Source organism: Syngnathus leptorhynchus, chromosome 7 (genome assembly GCF_054491065.1).
Source record: "Syngnathus leptorhynchus isolate UIUO chromosome 7, UIUO_Slep, whole genome shotgun sequence".
Lineage (NCBI taxonomy): Eukaryota > Metazoa > Chordata > Actinopteri > Syngnathiformes > Syngnathidae > Syngnathus > Syngnathus leptorhynchus.
The window spans coordinates 12,280,270-12,297,410 of NC_141201.1; the positions used below are offsets into that span (position 1 = coordinate 12,280,270).

Here is a 17,141-nt window from a genome sequence, read left to right on the forward strand (position 1 = left end):
TGCTACAAATTAACACCGGGCAGTGATTCAATACGTACGAACGTTACTCGGTCAATACATATCAGTGCTTACAGTTACAATGTCAACTACTATATAATTTTGGAAGCACATTTCATAATGGCGCCTGTGCATTTTTTGGGGGGGCCAACCAAACTCAAAGATTTTAATAAAAGAACACTTTAAAACTTGTTTTTATCCATTTATGTGTGGCGAACTATGGGATGTAATCTGAAATAAATGAATTACGCGTCGTGTATCTTTCCAGAAATGTCCTTACTCCGTAACGCAAACTGCATTCATCATGGGCGTGGCACATCCATTTTGTGATTGTGGCCGATGCAAACGGTGGACGCTAGGCGCAAATAGTCATACCCAAGAGCAATAAAAAGGGGAATCCTCCGTAATTAATTGGAACACAAAACAAACATGTATTTTTGACTGACTAAATAATTAATTACAAGTTCATTTGCTATATGAGCATTACGTAATGGCGGCCAGGTTTTTTTTTTCTTTTTTGCTCGACGGAAACCAAAGATGTGAATGCACGAATGGTCGAGATTTGTTATTATCCATTTATGCATCGCACACTACAAGATGTTGACTGAATTAAATGAATTTTGCATCGATCTATATGTACAGTTAATGCGTAATAAGATGTAATAGTACAGTAATTGAACTGTGACGATCTTAATTAACTTCAGTTTGAAGTCGCACAATCGCAAAAATCCTGGTTAAAAATTAAGCATATACTCAGGGCTTTTAATATAGTTGTGACAAAATCTCGGGTTGGGGGTGAGACGTCTGAAAAGCCACTTACCTTTCTCGTCTTCAAAAATTCTCCACCAATTTTTCTGCAGCGCAAAATATCTGTGAAAGTCTGAAAAGGGAGGGTAACTTTTTGTCGTAGCGTCAAAACTTTTACACACAGAAGAAAAACACTGAAAGCGGAACACATTGCTCTAAATCCATGTGAAATATGATTACACAATTGAGTGAACATATACATGTTTATATTTACGTGAACTCAATGCTTTTAGGTCACCCCCTTTAAACGTGAAAAATGGTGATTCTATACTACTGAGCTTACTCGGTCAGTGCATATCAGTGCTTACAGTTACAATGTCATCTGCTATATAATTTGAGAAGCACATTTCATAATGGCGCCGGTAAATATCTTTGGGGGCCAACCGAAATCAAATATTTAAATAAAAGAACACTGTAAAACTTGTTTTTATCCATTTATGTGTGGCGGACTACGAGATGTCGTCTGAAATAAATGAATTACGCGTCGTGTATCTTTCCAGAAATGTCCTTACTCCGTAACGCAAAGTGCATGCATCATGGGCGTGGCATGTCCATTTTGTGATTGTGGCAGAAGCAAACGGCGGATGATAGGTCCAAATAGTCATACCCAAGAGCAATAAAAATTGGGAATCCTCTGTAATTAATTGAAACGCAAAAGAAATATGTATTTTCGACTGACTAACTAATTACTAATTACAAGTACATTTGCAGCGGCTCGGTGGAGCACTGGGTAGCACGTCCGCCTCACAGTTAGGAGGGTGCGGGTTCGATTCCACCTCCGGCCCTCCCTATGTGCAGTTTGCATGTTCTCCCCGTGTCCGCGTGGGTTTTCTCCGGGCACTCCGGTTTCCTCCCACATCCCAAAAACATGCTTGGAAGGCCAATTGAAGACTCTAAATTGTCCCTAGGTATGAGTGCAAGTGCGGATGGTTGTTCGTCTCTGTGTGCCCTGCGATTGGCTGGCAACAGGTTCAGGGTGTCCCCCGCCTGCTGCCCGATGATGGCTAAGATAGGCTCCAGCACGCCCGCGACCCCCGTGGGGACAAAGCGGTTCAGAAAATGGATGGATGTTCATTTGCTATATGCGCATTACGTAATGACGGCCTGTTTTTTTTTTTTTTTTTTTTTTTTTGCTCGATGGAAACCAAAGATGTGAATGCACGAATGGTCGAGATTTGTTATTATCCATTTATGCATCGTACACTACAAGATTTTGACTGAATTAAATGAATTTTGCGTCGATGTATATGTACAGTTAATGCGTAATAAGATGTAATTGTTAAGGTTTGTCTTCGACCCCAAACGCACGACACAACGGAAATGAGATTTAGCCTTCAAAGGCGTGTTTATTTCTCAAAGTACAAGACAAGTCAGTCTAGGAGAACTCAGGAAATAAAGGCAACAAAGGTAATTCTCTTTAGTCTCTTGAAAAATCCACACAGGAAAAACTCGGGGGGGAAAAAACTAGACTTGTAATCCACAAAAAGAAATCCACAGAAAGTCAGGAATTACCACAGGTGAGAGGAGGCTTGTAATCCAAATCAAGAAGAAATCCAGCAGCAGCAGCTAGAGAGAGATCCTCACACTGGAGCTGACAACACGAACCTGCAACTGGTGACTGGGAAGCAGGCAGCTATATACCAGGCCTCAGGTGCGAGATAAAGCACCTCTGGTCCTGGAAGGAGGCTTAGAGAGGCGAGTCCTAACAGTAATAGTAATAGTACAGTAATTGAACTGTGACGATCTGAAATAACTTCAGTTTGAAGTGAGGAAGTGCTACTTTCCGCACAATCGCAAAAATCCTGGTTAAAAATTAAGCATATACTCAGGGTTTTTTAGAAAGTTGTGAGAAAATCTCGGGTTGGGGGTGAGACGTCTGAAAAGCCACTTACCTTTCCTGTCTTCAAGCTAATAATGAGAGCATGTGCCTTCAAATATTCTCCACCAACTTTTCAGCGGCGCGACATGTCTGTGGAAGTCTGAAAACAGAAGGTAACTTTTTGTTGTAGCGTCAAAACTTTTACACACAGAAGAAAAACACTGAGAGCGGAACACATCACTCTAAATCCATGTGAAATATGTTTACACAATTGAGTGAACATATACATGTTTATATTTACGTGAACTCAATGCTTTTAGATCACCCCCCCTTAAAACGTGAAAAATGGTAGCGTCAACTTTAAGTAAAGACTGTAAACACATTTCTGTAAAATCACGCGATACGTGACGATACGATTGAGTGACCATGTTTCAGCATCTTTAGAAAATGGTCATGATAGTAATCAAATAGTTTTACAGTAATGGTAATAACTTTAATCGCCTCAGTTCATGAGATTACCGATATTTTTCAAAGTATTTCAATGCAATGTGATCAGTACAATCGCGAAGATAAAACAATATACAGTATATCAAGTTATAGAATGTACATACAAGACAACATAACAATAAACTATGATCACAAGACAATATAATAGTAAACTTTCTATAATTTTCTCATTTCCCCAAAAACAAACCTCCGATTATCCCAACCCACTTCAGCCCTGATCCATGCATTGGCTGATGAATAATGACAACATGACATTAAAATACTTAGTGAGTAGTGTGAAAGTAATGAATGAACATGCAGAGTTTATGTTGGGTCTAAATATGATCAGACATTAAATCACATGCTGGAACGAAGAGGAGAAGACAACCAGGATGAGTTTACTCGCGAGGAGAACGATAGAGAAAGGAAGCTCAGTTACAGTTACCACCAGTTCTGAATTCCTCCTCCACGTGCTCCTCTGTTAGGGATGTTCTGACTCTAACTTATTTTGCAAGAACCACACGGGAGACAGTATGCCCTTTGAACACTTGCAAGTGGAGAATTTGTTCGTTACTGTAGATACAGCAATGTCCGAACAAAGTCTGCCGTTGAAGTCATGCAAGAGGCTATTTATTGAGAGAAGAAGGGTGGGGGTGAGAGTGGCCAAGGTGGGGGTGACAATTTACATGTGTGGTGGCCAAGGTGGGGGTGACAATTTACATGTGTGGTGGCCAAGGTGGGGGTGACAATTTACATGTGTGGTGGTCACCTCAGCAAATGGTTAAAACAAAGTTCACCATTCTAGTCTACATCTCAACATAATCATACGATCAAGATAGTTCATAAACCCTAACATATCCCTCATGTTTATCATATAATTATGCCCACCCCGATCAATCAAACATAAGTAAGAAAATATAATGAAGAAAGAAAAACAACCATAAAATCAAAACACAGAAATAGCACATCATTGTACCCATCACTTGCGAAGCATTTTCGATTGCCAAATCATTAAGTTTCTGTAAAACATGCTCGGCTAAACATCATCTATGCAATCTACGTAGATCAATTTTAGTGTGTGAGTGAAAAACCTGCGGCAAGATGTTATAATGCAGGAAAAGTCTCACACGGTCCCTCTGCCTTAGGCGACCATAATGTTATCAATAACAACAGTCAAGACAAAAATTGCTCGTGATTGTTCAGCCGTCGGGGGCTTGGCACGCCCACTGTTGGAGGGTGAGCACAATTCTCTCCCCCTCTGCAGCGCTGCTTCGTCGGGGGAGAACCTGGAAGTGTCTGCCGCGCGGTTGTCGTCTTCAGTCTTCAGTGGCCAGGGTAGACTACCTGGCCACCAAGGGGGAAGAGGATTATTCTGCCTCTATTTGAATTGGGGGCGGGGACGCTGTCGATGGTGGATCTGCTTCCTTGCTGGAACCGTTGTGTTGCAGTCATCAAGTCCAGACCCATCCTGTTTTGCAAGACCATTTGTTCAATAGCTTGCTGAGCCGTTCAGCAATCTTTATTGCAGTGGGGGTGGTGGAATGGTCCCTCCCACTGTGGGCTGGCCCAGTTCTTTCTTTTGATGACCTTGATGTAGACCCAGTCTCCTGGCTTGGAGCGGTTGTTGACCTGTGGGGAATAAAAATCAAGCGGCAGTAAATTTGCATTTAACACATCTTTCATTTTGAGCGTTCTGATCATGTAATCTGCCAAGGTCTGTTCTTCATCTGCTTTTTACAAATTTGGAGTGAACACGGGTAGTCTATATGGTCTCTCATGGATGATTTCAAAAGGTGATAGCCCTTCTGAATTGGGGGTGATTCTCATATAGAGTTTCACCAAGTCTAGGCACTCCAGCCAGGCTCTGCCTGTTGATTCCATACATTTTTTTTCAACCTGCTTTTGATAGTAGCGTTTGCTCGTTCAACCAGGCCTGCACTGGATGGGTGCCAAGCACAGCGGTTTTTTAATGTTATCCCAAGGTGTACAGCCATGTTTTGTACAACTTGGTTCACAAAGTGTGGACCATTGTCACTGTAAATGATCTGCGGGATGCCATGAACCGGTATGACGGTTTTGCAAATGGCTTTTGCCACTGTTAGGGCATCTGCTCGTTTAGATGGAACTATTTCAACCCATTTGGAAAATGCATCAATCATCACTAGACAGTATTTGTGAGATCCACTTTGTGTGAGTTCAATAAAATCTATGTGCATGATTTGGAATGGGTAAGACGGTTTTGGAAATGAGCCTCTCTTAGGTCTCATGTTTCCTTGTGGATTATGTTTCACACAAACAGGACATGCTTTACAAAAAAAAAATTAAGTAAGCATCTAAACCAAAGGTAGTGAATTGTTGATGTATGATGGACCTCATCCCTCCTGTCGACACATGGCAAGGCCCACGTGTCGCAATTGCTGCTGCCTCAAAAAGTGTTTAGAAGCGTGTGTGGGTCAGGCACATTAGGTGCTGCTTCATTTACTACTCGGAAATCTTGTATCATTCGCCAATCAATTTTATTGGCCTTTTGGACTGGAAAAACAGGAGTCTTGCAAGGAGAATCCAAGCACTTCCTAAAGATTCCTCCTGACAAAAGACCATTTATGACAGGGGCTGTCCCATTTATTGCCTCCTGGTTTAAAGGAGATTCTCTGAACCCGGTTGGATTTGGATGTTAAATCCTGTAACAAATGGTTCCTTTGATCAGTCAAACAAATGCTGATTAGCCAGGGAAGCGCATAAGCGCGTCCCCCTCTAAACACCCACACCACTTCCTCATAACTTCGTTAGTAATTAGCAACAACTTTTTCTTTGGGGTTTTTGTTTTTGTTTTCTTAGCATTTAACTTGCACAAAATCACTCTTTCGTCAAAGCTGCTCTACTAATCTCCCATAGTAGTCTCCAACAACTTCAACCATTCAACCAATAGTCTCCTTTCTTTCAGGAAATCATTCGTCCCTGCTCATTTGCATCTCACACACAGTCACCAAAGAGGAGTCTTTTCATCACATTGGTCTCAAGTTATCCAAGTCCTCCACACAACATTCATAGACCATTCTCAACACAATCCCTTTCGTAATTATTCCTAATGTTCCCGATAGAACAATTCACTAATCCAAAAAAAACTCAACACACAAAAAAAACAGCTTGCAAATGAATCAGATTTTTTTTTTAATTAACCAACTCAATCTCTCATATTTAACTAAAATATAGAAGTTTGTAGACTCTTACAACACAACTAATCAATTATTTTTCCAAATTTAGTTTTGCAGTGTGTGAAATCCACAATATTGCTTCATCCAATTCCAGAAAACATGTTTTCTGTCTTTCGACTTTGTCATCAGGATGAGACACTAATGAGCACTAGTGTAAACCAGTTTCTGCCTACAAACAGATTTCTTTCTTTTCCTCTCTTTTGTATTTTTTTTTATTTTTATTCTTCAAAAATTTTTCTGTTTTGCAGTGCAAATTGGATAGACCACAGTCTAACAAATTTCTTTGTACACAGGTTTAGCCAATTTTATCAGTTTAACAAATATGCACACACATGTACAGCTCTCGGTGCGAGGGGAGGGGACCCGACATCAATGATTCCTCACAAGCTGGCCATTTCTTGCGGTCGATCATGAAGCTGGTCCCACCCACGCACGCGAGGACAGCACATTCTAATTTTTCCATTTATCTTTTAGAAACAAGTTGTATTACTTTACCACTTGATTTGCAAATTTTAACCTCAGTGTGCACACATACTTTGACCCCTTGTCATTTGTCGTTGGGCATACAATCAGCATTGTCATAATTTCATTGTATGTACAGGAGTTCTAATAACCTAAAAAAGAATGTTCTAAACCCAAAGTAGGAGCATCAGCGGTCAAAGGGGAGGAAGCCCGTTATGCTGAAAATTTGGCTTTTCCTCTGCCCCTTCCTCCACCCCTTTGATTGGTCTCGTTTTGCATAACGACACTCTTGCAAAGTGTCCTCGTCTCCCACAGTTCCAACAGTTGTCAGAATCTGGTGGGGGTTTTGAACCATATGGCGGCCTGCGACCTTGTTGGCCTTGACCTCTTCCTCTGCCCCGTTGGGAACTTTGGAAGAAGACTGTTGCATCTTCATCTAGATGATTATCATCATCATCTAGATGAAATACATCAGAACTTTTGCCTTTCTTGATCACTTTGTCAGTGTCTCTGGCCCACTGCATGGTTGTTGTAACACAAGCAGTGTGTGCTTCCACCAAGTGTTTCCGCACCCAGTTGTCTAATTCAGGGGGGGAACCAGTGAGGAGCGCATATTTTAGCTGTTGCTGATCTCTCAGCTGCATCTTTGAATGGGATGCCATTATGCACCCTAAATTATTTTTCAAATGTTAATGGAATGGCAGCCTCATCACTTTTTATCTTACCATTTTTGGTCTTTTGAATTTGTTCTCTTCGGTCTTGTGAAGTTTTCAACCACACTCTAGCACATTGCAATTCTCCCTCTTTTCTTTCCTTTCTCAATCCCTTTTGTCTTCCTAGCCACACTCTCCTCCAAAACATCTACCACTACGTCCCACATTTCAACTTCCCTTCTACTCCATACTTTTTCTTCCACTTTGGCATGTATCGCATACACTTAAGAAATCTACTCGCCATGTACTTCTCATCTCCTTCAAGAGCTAGAGATTTACCGTTTTTATTTCCCATCTTAACTTGGTATTTTTAGATTTTTCCAATTTTTTTTCAATTTTTTGTTTTTCTTTTTTGAGGATCCTCAATGCAGGATTAAATTGACCGTTCAACAACAATTGTCTCTTAGTCAAATTATCCTACCAGTCACACACTCAACCACACAACTTAGCGCTTTTTAACTTTTAGGCCTATCCCGGATGGGTATAAAAACCCTTCTAAACAGCTGGGAAAAAACGGACAAAAAAGAATCTACGCCCTTCTCCAATTAAGAAAAAGAAGCTCTGTCTTTTTTAACCCGTTCCCTCCACTGGGTCTTGGACCCAAGCTGTTCTATGGCTCGGAAAAACGTACGAAGAAAAGTCTACACCCTTCTTTGAATCACAAAAAAGAAGCTCTGTGTTCCTTAGCACGTTCCTTCCACTGGGACTCCAACCCAAGCCAGATCCTGCAGCTTGGAAGAACAGACAAAGAAGAATCTACGCACATCTTCGATGAACGAAAAGGAAGCTCTGTTTTTCTTAGTCTGTTCCTTCCACTGGGACTTGAACCCAAGCTATATTTCGTGCACCTTCCACTCTTACGCGTTTCACAACAACACAATCACACAATTTTAGGGCTTTAACTTACTTGTCCCCTGATTCGTTGCACTGCCGGATCCCGTCAATCCACTGTTGTCCGACGAAGGCAGACCTAAAATGCTGGCCCAGCAAAGAATTTTCTTGCCAGAACTTTTTTTTACCAGGTCCTCCTAATGGACGCTGGCTTGTCGACAATGCAGCACGTCGTCCTCCGTCGATCAGCAGTGGGTATGTTGGATCCGGGTCACGGCACCAAAATGTTAGGGATGTTCTGACTCTAACTTATTTTGCAAGAACCACACGGGAGACAATATGCCCTTTGAACACTTGCAAGTGGAGAATTTGTTCGTTACTGTAGATACAGCAATGTCCGAACAAAGTCTGCCGTTGAAGTCATGCAAGATGCTATTTATTGAGAGAAGAAGGGTGGGGGTGAGAATTTACATGTGTGGTGGCCAAGGTGGGGGTGACAATTTACATGTGTGGTGGCCAAGGTGGGGGTGACAATTTACATGTGTGGTGGTCACCTCAGCAAATGGTTAAAACAAAGTTCATCATTCTAGTCTACATCTCAACATAATCATACGATCAAGATAGTTCATAAACCCTAACATCCTCTTTTTAATGTCTTGGTTGCCCTGGTTACAGAGGCGTTGCCACACTAAAGGGAGGGGAGATAGTGGTTGTAGCAACGCTAATTAGCTAAGGAATGTAGTGTAGTGTGACCTAGCACTTGTCGGCCCTCGACCCCCGCATTGGGACTGCAGAGTCTGCTCTCTTCCCTCAACCAGTTGTCCTCTCCATGGGTGGCTGACTCCTCCTCGACTGTGATCAGATAACTTGAAACACGTTGAATGCCGCTTACCTGTGGAACAATGCAACTAAACCCTTCCTAAGTTTATCTTCTTAGTAAACTAACACAAGACATAATAATAATAATAATATCTAGTCCTACCTAAACATTTCAACACATATTAAGTAAATGTAAGGTAACTGGTATACAGTTCCTTAAACGAGCATTGAGTCAATATGGGATAACTTTAATGTGACTACTTCAAACTGTATATAACCAGTTTCGATCATCTACAATCTATGAATCAAAGCTACAGTTAAATAAAAGGAATGAAGTCCCTTTAAACTGAACAAAGAACATTTCGCCTATGCAAAGAAGCTCTGCTCATTGTTAATGAAGGCCTCTTACAAAACAAACACAAAAGTAACATAAGGACAGGAAGGAACCATAAGGCTGACGGAGATCAAAAGACATTCCTTAAACTAAATACAAAGCATTTAGTTGAAAGGAGAGTCGTAAACTCGTAAAAGATAAGGCCTGGTCTGGCCAAGGCTTCACCCGAGATTATTCCAACAGTTTAGATAAAACATAAGTATTTAATATGAACACGGAAAAGACCTATTTTCTTTTAAAGAAGGAATTCAATAAATGTAAATTATGAATAATGTCATTCAAAACAGGTGGTTTTATACAACAAATCACAACATAAGTTGTCAACATACACTTTAGACTTTTCTTTCTAAACAAGAATGAAAAAAAAAAAAAGTTGCATGGTGCTTTTTGGAATAAAAATACAGTATGATTTTTTTGGGGGGGGCATAATCGAATATATAATGCTTGAACTATTATAAATAACTCTTCAAAAATAAAAAAATCAATTAAAAAAATCTATTGTTTTACTGTTTCAATAAATAATGAACATAACAAATGACAAACAATAATAAATCAATTGGACTTGACTTGTATGTGTACAAATTTATGTGTAAATATTGGAAACACAAAACATGATAAACCGATCACAAGAAAATAAAAAAACAGTTGGTGCTTTTTGGGACAAAAATACAGGGTTTGTTTTCTGAATCAAAGATGTAGTGCTTGAAATTTTATAAATAACTTTTAGAAACTCTGAAGAAATAACAGAAATTAAAAAAAAAGTTTCACTGAATCGATAATTTGATGTGATAATGGTTATTCCCCCCAACTGAATCAAACTATTTTTATTAAAAGGTTTAAGTATAGCATGATTGTAGATGTTGTGAGTCAGACTGGAGGTACATATGATATACAAAAGATAATGTGAACATAATTTAAGGCAAAGAAATATAGAAAGGCCGACAATTGTGCAACCCAAAACGGTTAAAACTTCTAAGTTCAAAATAGCCAAATAAAAAAATCATCAACAAATAATAAATAAATAAGAACAGAACACAGACTGTATACTATGAGGCTTCGCAGAGGGACAGCTTCCGACAGTTAAAGGCCAAGGTGTTCTTTGTCTGCATGACTGCATGCATGTAGAACCACAGGCAAGACCCAAGACTCTTGGGCCAAGAGCATACTAGAAAAACATGAAGGAGGTGTTGAGGAGAAGCGGTAAAATCGAAGAGTGCTTCCTGACAATTTTCCTTGTTGGCTACTCACAGAAGAATCAGGAGAAGTCATGTGTGTTTGGGAGTTTGTGTTCCATGATGCAGGCCTCCCTTGTACAAGTCTTCTTGAAATGCTTGGCTCTCGCTGTGCTACAACATAATATCATAATCAATTCATTTTTGAAAATCACATTACAATGAAGTCATACTTCCAGCACATGTACAAGGAGTATCTTTGTACTATAGAGTGAATGACATGAAAACATTACAAACGTAGAAGTTTGGAATTAGGCTTACTCACGTTTTGCTTTCAGTCAATAGAAAGTTAAGAAGAACATTGGGCGCATGAATCTACATAAAATGTCATTAATTTCTCTGGTGAGATAGGTCGGTTCTCATCAAGGTTGATTCCCAGGGTGGCCGAGCTCCTGTCTAGACAAATGGAGCATGTGGAGCCACAGGTAACATGAAAAACTAAAAAAAAAAAACATTGAGGGGGAGATGACACGAGGTGGAAAAGATATTCAAATTGCTGCCCCCGCAACCCGACCCCGGATAAGCGGAAAAAGATGGATTGGATGGATATTTTTTTAAATTGACCAGTTTTTACTAGCCGGATTTGAAAACGAGTTATTTATCAGGTTTTTTTGTAGCTTATACTGTATATAATATGAGGTGTTCATGCATTTATTTGGGTTGACTGTCAAAATGGTCCTCCGAAAGAAACTATGACTACAATGCGGTCCGCAAAAAAAATGAATTTGACGCCCCTTGTTTAGACAATTTGCACGTGGTGGGTAAGTGCTGCAGATTTATATGCTTTGGCACCCATTCTTCAGCTTCGCTCCAGCAAAGGATACAAAAAAGCCCTCCTGTTTCAAAGAGCATGAAGTTCTGTTTTCCTTATTATCACACTGTCCAAAACGGTGAAGCTACTTACACTAAACAAGCCAAATGCACTCAAACTGTCAATTTTCCCCTTGTTACGGATTTAGTTTGAATAGACACTCTTCTTATGATCAAGATGCAAACAAATTAATTGTGACATCCTTCATCATGTAACGAGATAGAAATCTAAACACAACCCCATAAAAACGGATTTAAATAATATTGGACTGTTCAAAATAGCTGTGGCTGCAGTAATGCTTGATGTCGAAGGTAGGGTGAATTTAGACACCGGCAGTGCAGCCAGGTCATGCCAAAAATGACGTCTTGTCACCGCCATATTGTGTGTTGAAGGAAGCGTAACACAGAGCTATTCCGCCCCTCCAAATTATCCATGGCTTATGCAAGCTCATAGCTTCAAAAAAGGCTCGATACGACTCTTTCTTCAGTTTGACAGCATGCCTTACCTCTGGTGTCCACCACGACACGCATCAACCACCTTACGACCATAGCTCAGCTCTGATCGGACGCCTAAACAATGGAGGCATTGAAGATGGTTCACTAAGACTCAATGTCCCCCACCTCCTCCGGGACGAAAGTTCTGCCGGAGGTGGGAATTGAAACTCTTTCAGTCAGGGGATTCTGCCAGATGTTCCCACCAAACACTCACAATACATTTGGTTCCGCAGGTCAGACCGGCATCTTCCGCCACCATCGATGGCAGCTCACAACCAGGTGGTGATCAGTTGACCGCTCCGCCTCTCTCTTCACCCGAGTTTCCAAAACATGCGACTGCAAATCCGATGACATGACTATAAAGCCGATCAAAGAGTGTTCACAGGGTGTTCTAGTGCCACACGCACACATCGACACCCAGTGGTGGGGGGTTTGGTTGGGATGGATGCAGACCCTGAAATTAAGGTAGGAAGAATGGAAAGTAAATCACAATTGCATGTATTTGGATGCTGAAATGTACAGTTTAATTCCTACATCATACAGAACAGACATTAACCACTTTTCTACAGTACATTTGGTGTGTGTGTGCACGCGCATGCACACGCGCGTGTTTATACATAATTGTGCGTCGGTGTGCATGTTTGTCTGCGCGCGTGTGTGTGTGTGTGCGCACGCGTGCGTTTTTGTGTGTGCGCACGCTTGTCCATTTGTGTGTGTTGTCCACCATTTCTGTAATGAGCTCAATCTCCTGTGTCAAACTAATACCTCTGTCTTTATCTGTGTTGCATGGTCACAGGATTATTCGTGTCTTTCACCCGGTTCAGACATGGTAATAAAAAAATTATTGCTCTAAATGTTTCAACTTAAATCACTATAAATATTTACTAGTGTAATATATAGTATCCATATACTTACAAATCCACTGTTTGTTCAAAGTTAATTTTGTTTAGTGTTCTTGGTCATTCTGTATTTACTCGTTTTCATTTACAGCTATACAAATACGTCTCTCTGCAGTCTGTTCCACACATCGCTACCCCCCCCACCCCACCCTCTGTTCACTTCACACATGATGTGGCCCACCTTTTTATCCATCTGTCATAATGGTTCTGTGTGACTGTGTCTGCGCGCATTATGAGCTTCCATCCAAAGTTGGAGCAGTGTTGATCAACCGGCCAAGCCACTGGCATATGGCCATGCCCTGGGGTGCTCTGGCATGTTGGAATACAGGATAACAAACTTCATGGAGAAGAATGTCTGCCCACTTCCTCACAAACGTATTGGAACTTGAGGCAAATTCCATTATGTTTTGCAGTGGAGAAAAAAGCCATCATACGTAATATTAATCTGAGACAAGAAAATATTGAAAGTTTTATCTACCTAGATCGGATTCACAATTCAAAAGAAAGCACATTGTATTTCAATCCGCAAATCTTCCATATGCTTTAATTCAGGGGTGTCAAAGTCAAATGGACGGAGGGCCAAATAAAAAAATCAGCTACAAGACGAGGGCCGGACTGTTCGAATGTTCATTGAAAATTTTTTAAATGACGCATATAGTCTAGTGAACCTAATTGAACCTACTGAAAACATAACAAATATATTACAATATGATCAGATAAATAAAGCAATATTTTCTTATGGCTCTGTCAGTAATCTTTAATTTTCAACAGACACAAAAGACAAATTTCCTTTATATAAATATCCCCATAACATGAACATTAAATGAAAGAAACCGGTATTCAAGGCACCATCAGTAGACTATATTTTCTATTTTAGCAAAAGTGGGCTAAATTTACTTCAAAGAAAAAACAATAATAGCAATCCACTCAACTGAAATATTTTTAAAATATAATTGGATTGAAATACAAAAAAATAAAGTGCAAAAATCTATTAATCAAAAACAACACTTTGTTTAAGGAGAAGTAACATGCAGTGAAAACAAATATTAAATTTTAACTTTTAAACTTGAACTGAGTAAAAACTCTAAATATGTGATTGCACAGTAATGTTCACTTGTTTGAGGTTGAGGGTGATACTTGGTGGTGTCCCATCTTTTCCACAAGTTCATCAATGTTCGGGGTAAGGCTCTGAGCTGAAGAAATCCTCAGAATTGAGTGGAGGTGTTCAGCAGTAAGTCGACTTCTGTGTGATGTTTTGTTCAGGTTCATCAAAGAAAACAGTTGTTCACACAGGTATGTGCTGCCAAACATAGACAACGTTTGAGCAGCCTGGATGCGCAGCTGGGGCATTGTGCCGGGGAGGAAACGGGCGAACTCCGCAGCACCCACTGCCGCATATTTTGCCCTCAGTGCATCATTGCATTGGAGGTCAATCAACTCCATTTGGAGGTTTGGTGGTGAGCTTTCCACGTCAACAGCAAATGGGTTACCGAGCAGTTCCAACCTGCTTTTTTGTGCTTCAAAGTCAGCAAATCGGCGTCGAAAGTCAGCGGCAAGCATACCTATTTTATCAGCCAACTGTGTGCTCGGGAACGCACTGGTAGAGAGCTTCTCTTTCATGGTCTGGCAGCTGGGAAAGTGGCTCAAATTTTCTTTCCGCATCTGCGTCTCCCACAGAGTCAGTTTGGTTTTAAATGCCTTCACTGTACTGTACATATCAGAGATGACACGATCCCGACCCTGCAGCTGCAAGTTTATTGCATTCAGATGACTCGTAATGTCACACAGAAAAGCCATTTCACACAGAAACATTTCGTCTCGGAGTTGTGTTGTGTCTTTCCCTTTGCTGTCCAAGAACAGACAAATCTCCTCACGAAGCTCGAAACATCTTTGAAGCACCTTTCCCTGGCTTAGCCATCGCACCTCTGTGTGATAAGGCAAATCACCATGCTCCGTTTCTAACTCCGTCAGAAATGCCTTGAACTGGCGGTGATTCAAACCTTTGGCTCTGATAAAGTTAACTGTGCGCGTGATGATGCTCATTACATGCTCCATTTTCAAGGCTTTACCGCACAACGCTTCCTGGTGTATGATACAATGATAAGCTGTCAGCTCACCTGTCGCGTTTTCCTCTTGCATCTTTTCCCGTATCTTCGCCACCAGTCCGCTCCTGTGTCCACACATCGCAGGTGCTCCGTCGGTTGTCAAACCCACGAGTTTTTCCCAAGGCAGCTCCATCTCATTTACACATCTTGACACCTCTTCATACAAATCATGCCCCGTAGTTGTGCCATGCATAGGACGTAAAGCCAAAAACTCCTCTGTCACGCTTAGGTTGGAGTCCACTCCGCGGATGAAAATTGACAACTGGGCAATGTCAGAAATGTCGGTGCTCTCATCCACAGCCAAGGAATATGCAATAAAATCTTTTCCCTTTTTCACAAGCTGCTCTTTTAGATTGATGGACAACTGGTCTACTCTCTCGGCAATGGTGTTTCTGCTCAGACTCACATTTAAAAAGAGTTGCCTTTTTTCTGGGCAAACTTCGTCACAAACTTTAATCATGCAGTTTTTGATGAAATCCCCCTCCGTAAATGGCCGGGCTGATTTAGCGATCTCTTCTGCCAAAATAAAACTGGCCTTGACAGCAGCCTGGCCTTGTGATTTGGCTTTTTTGAACAGAGCCTGTCGAGATTTGAGGCCTCGTTTTAATTCCTCTGCCTTTTGTAGCCTTTGTTCCATGTCCATATTCTTGTTTTTGTCCGCGTGTTTCGTTTCATAATGTCGTCTCAGATTATACTCTTTCAGTACCGCCACACTTTCTCCACACAGAAGACACACAGGTTTTCCAGCTACCTTCGTGAACATATACTCCGACTCCCACCTTGTTTGAAACCCCCGGTTCTCAGTATCCACCTTCCGTTTTGCCATTTTTGATGGGTATCTGAAAGTTAATTTTACTGTGATGCTGACGACTGCTGTGCCAATAAATATTGAAATGAAGCAGCCTACTGCTCGGTGCGTCACCTTTGCATTGTGGGAAATGTAGTATTGGTGCGTGTAAAAGATCTGCGGGCTGCCGGCTTGCTGCGGGCCGGTTCTAATAATAAATCAAGATCATCCCAGGGGCCGTAAAAAACCTTCTTGCGGGCCGGATGTGGCCCGCGGGCCTTGACTCTGACATATGTGCTTTAATTTGTATGCAAAGTTTCACATTAGTAGACATTTTTGTTTCTGATTTTTCACAAATTCAAATTGCTTGATTTTGACAGTCATGGCCAAATTCACAAATAATGAACTGTGGCTGCTGATACATGTATAAGCATCAGTAATCGACTGTAATATTACATGTCAAAAGCACTCCAGAAGTTCAGCCAGCAGCTTAATAGGAACAACCCATGACACTGTGGCATAAATGTAACCAATACAAGAATAAACAGGGTACTGATCGCGGTTTACTATAATCCACTTTAATTACAGATTTTGAATGGACTGAAGTGGAACAATCACCTCACCTCTGCAACAACAATAAAATCCACACATTATAATAATAATAATAAACATTTTATTTATAAGGCGCCTTTCAGGACACTCAAGGTCGCCACACATAGGCATAAAAACAATTCAAGAAATGACAAAGTTTAAAAAAGCCAAGAGCGCTTGCAGTAATAAGCAACAAATAATAGGATTGCCTTGAGGTTCATGACAATGACACAGAATGCAAGACAACCTTCCTGTGCAAGAAGGAGGGGTGTAAGGATGCTCAAGGTCATCACTACTACCCCTGTCCAAAGTGGAAGTGAGGGAGATGTGCCAAAAGGCCCAAGGCCCAGCCCAGCAAGAGGTGGACGGAGACAGTACACAGAGGCCCAAAAAGAGTTCCTGACAAGCCTGCCCCCCCGCTTAGCTCAGCGATGCCAAGATGCATTCTGCAATTCTGTCTCACAAACATTCAGGTCAACCGTGGCAGAGAGGAGTCTGCTGGCAGACAATGGCCTTGAAGAGTTCCCCGTCATAATGATGATCCTGGAAGTCACTGCAAATGCTGGCCAAAAGATTGGGACTTTGATAGACTTGGCGTCTGACAAGAACTATATTGCCCATGAGGCTGCTAGTGAGCTGGATTTGAGGAGTGAGGATGTGACGCTCATGGTCCGTGGAG

The 17,141-nt window shown here is 41.1% G+C and overlaps 1 protein-coding gene and 1 pseudogene across 5 annotated transcripts in view; both read right to left on the bottom strand.

The window, feature by feature from the left end:
- The window catches only part of LOC147054800 (uncharacterized), a 28,925-nt gene extending 18,982 nt beyond the window's left edge, over positions 1–9,943 (bottom strand). The window contains exons 1-2 of one of the 5 annotated variants that reach the window (XM_085915559.1): positions 3,318–9,943; positions 818–2,783 (exon numbers count right to left, since the gene is read on the bottom strand). The gene's annotated coding sequence lies outside the window, so the exon portion shown is untranslated. Of the gene's footprint in view, positions 1–817 lie in introns of all 5 variants that reach the window. The other 4 variants (XM_085915561.1, XM_085915560.1, XM_085915558.1 and 1 more) reach the window with 4 other exon arrangements.
- Positions 9,944–13,943: 4,000 nt separating this feature from the next.
- On the bottom strand, positions 13,944–16,131 carry LOC147054801 (general transcription factor II-I repeat domain-containing protein 2 pseudogene; annotated as a pseudogene).
- Positions 16,132–17,141: the final 1,010 nt, after the last annotated feature.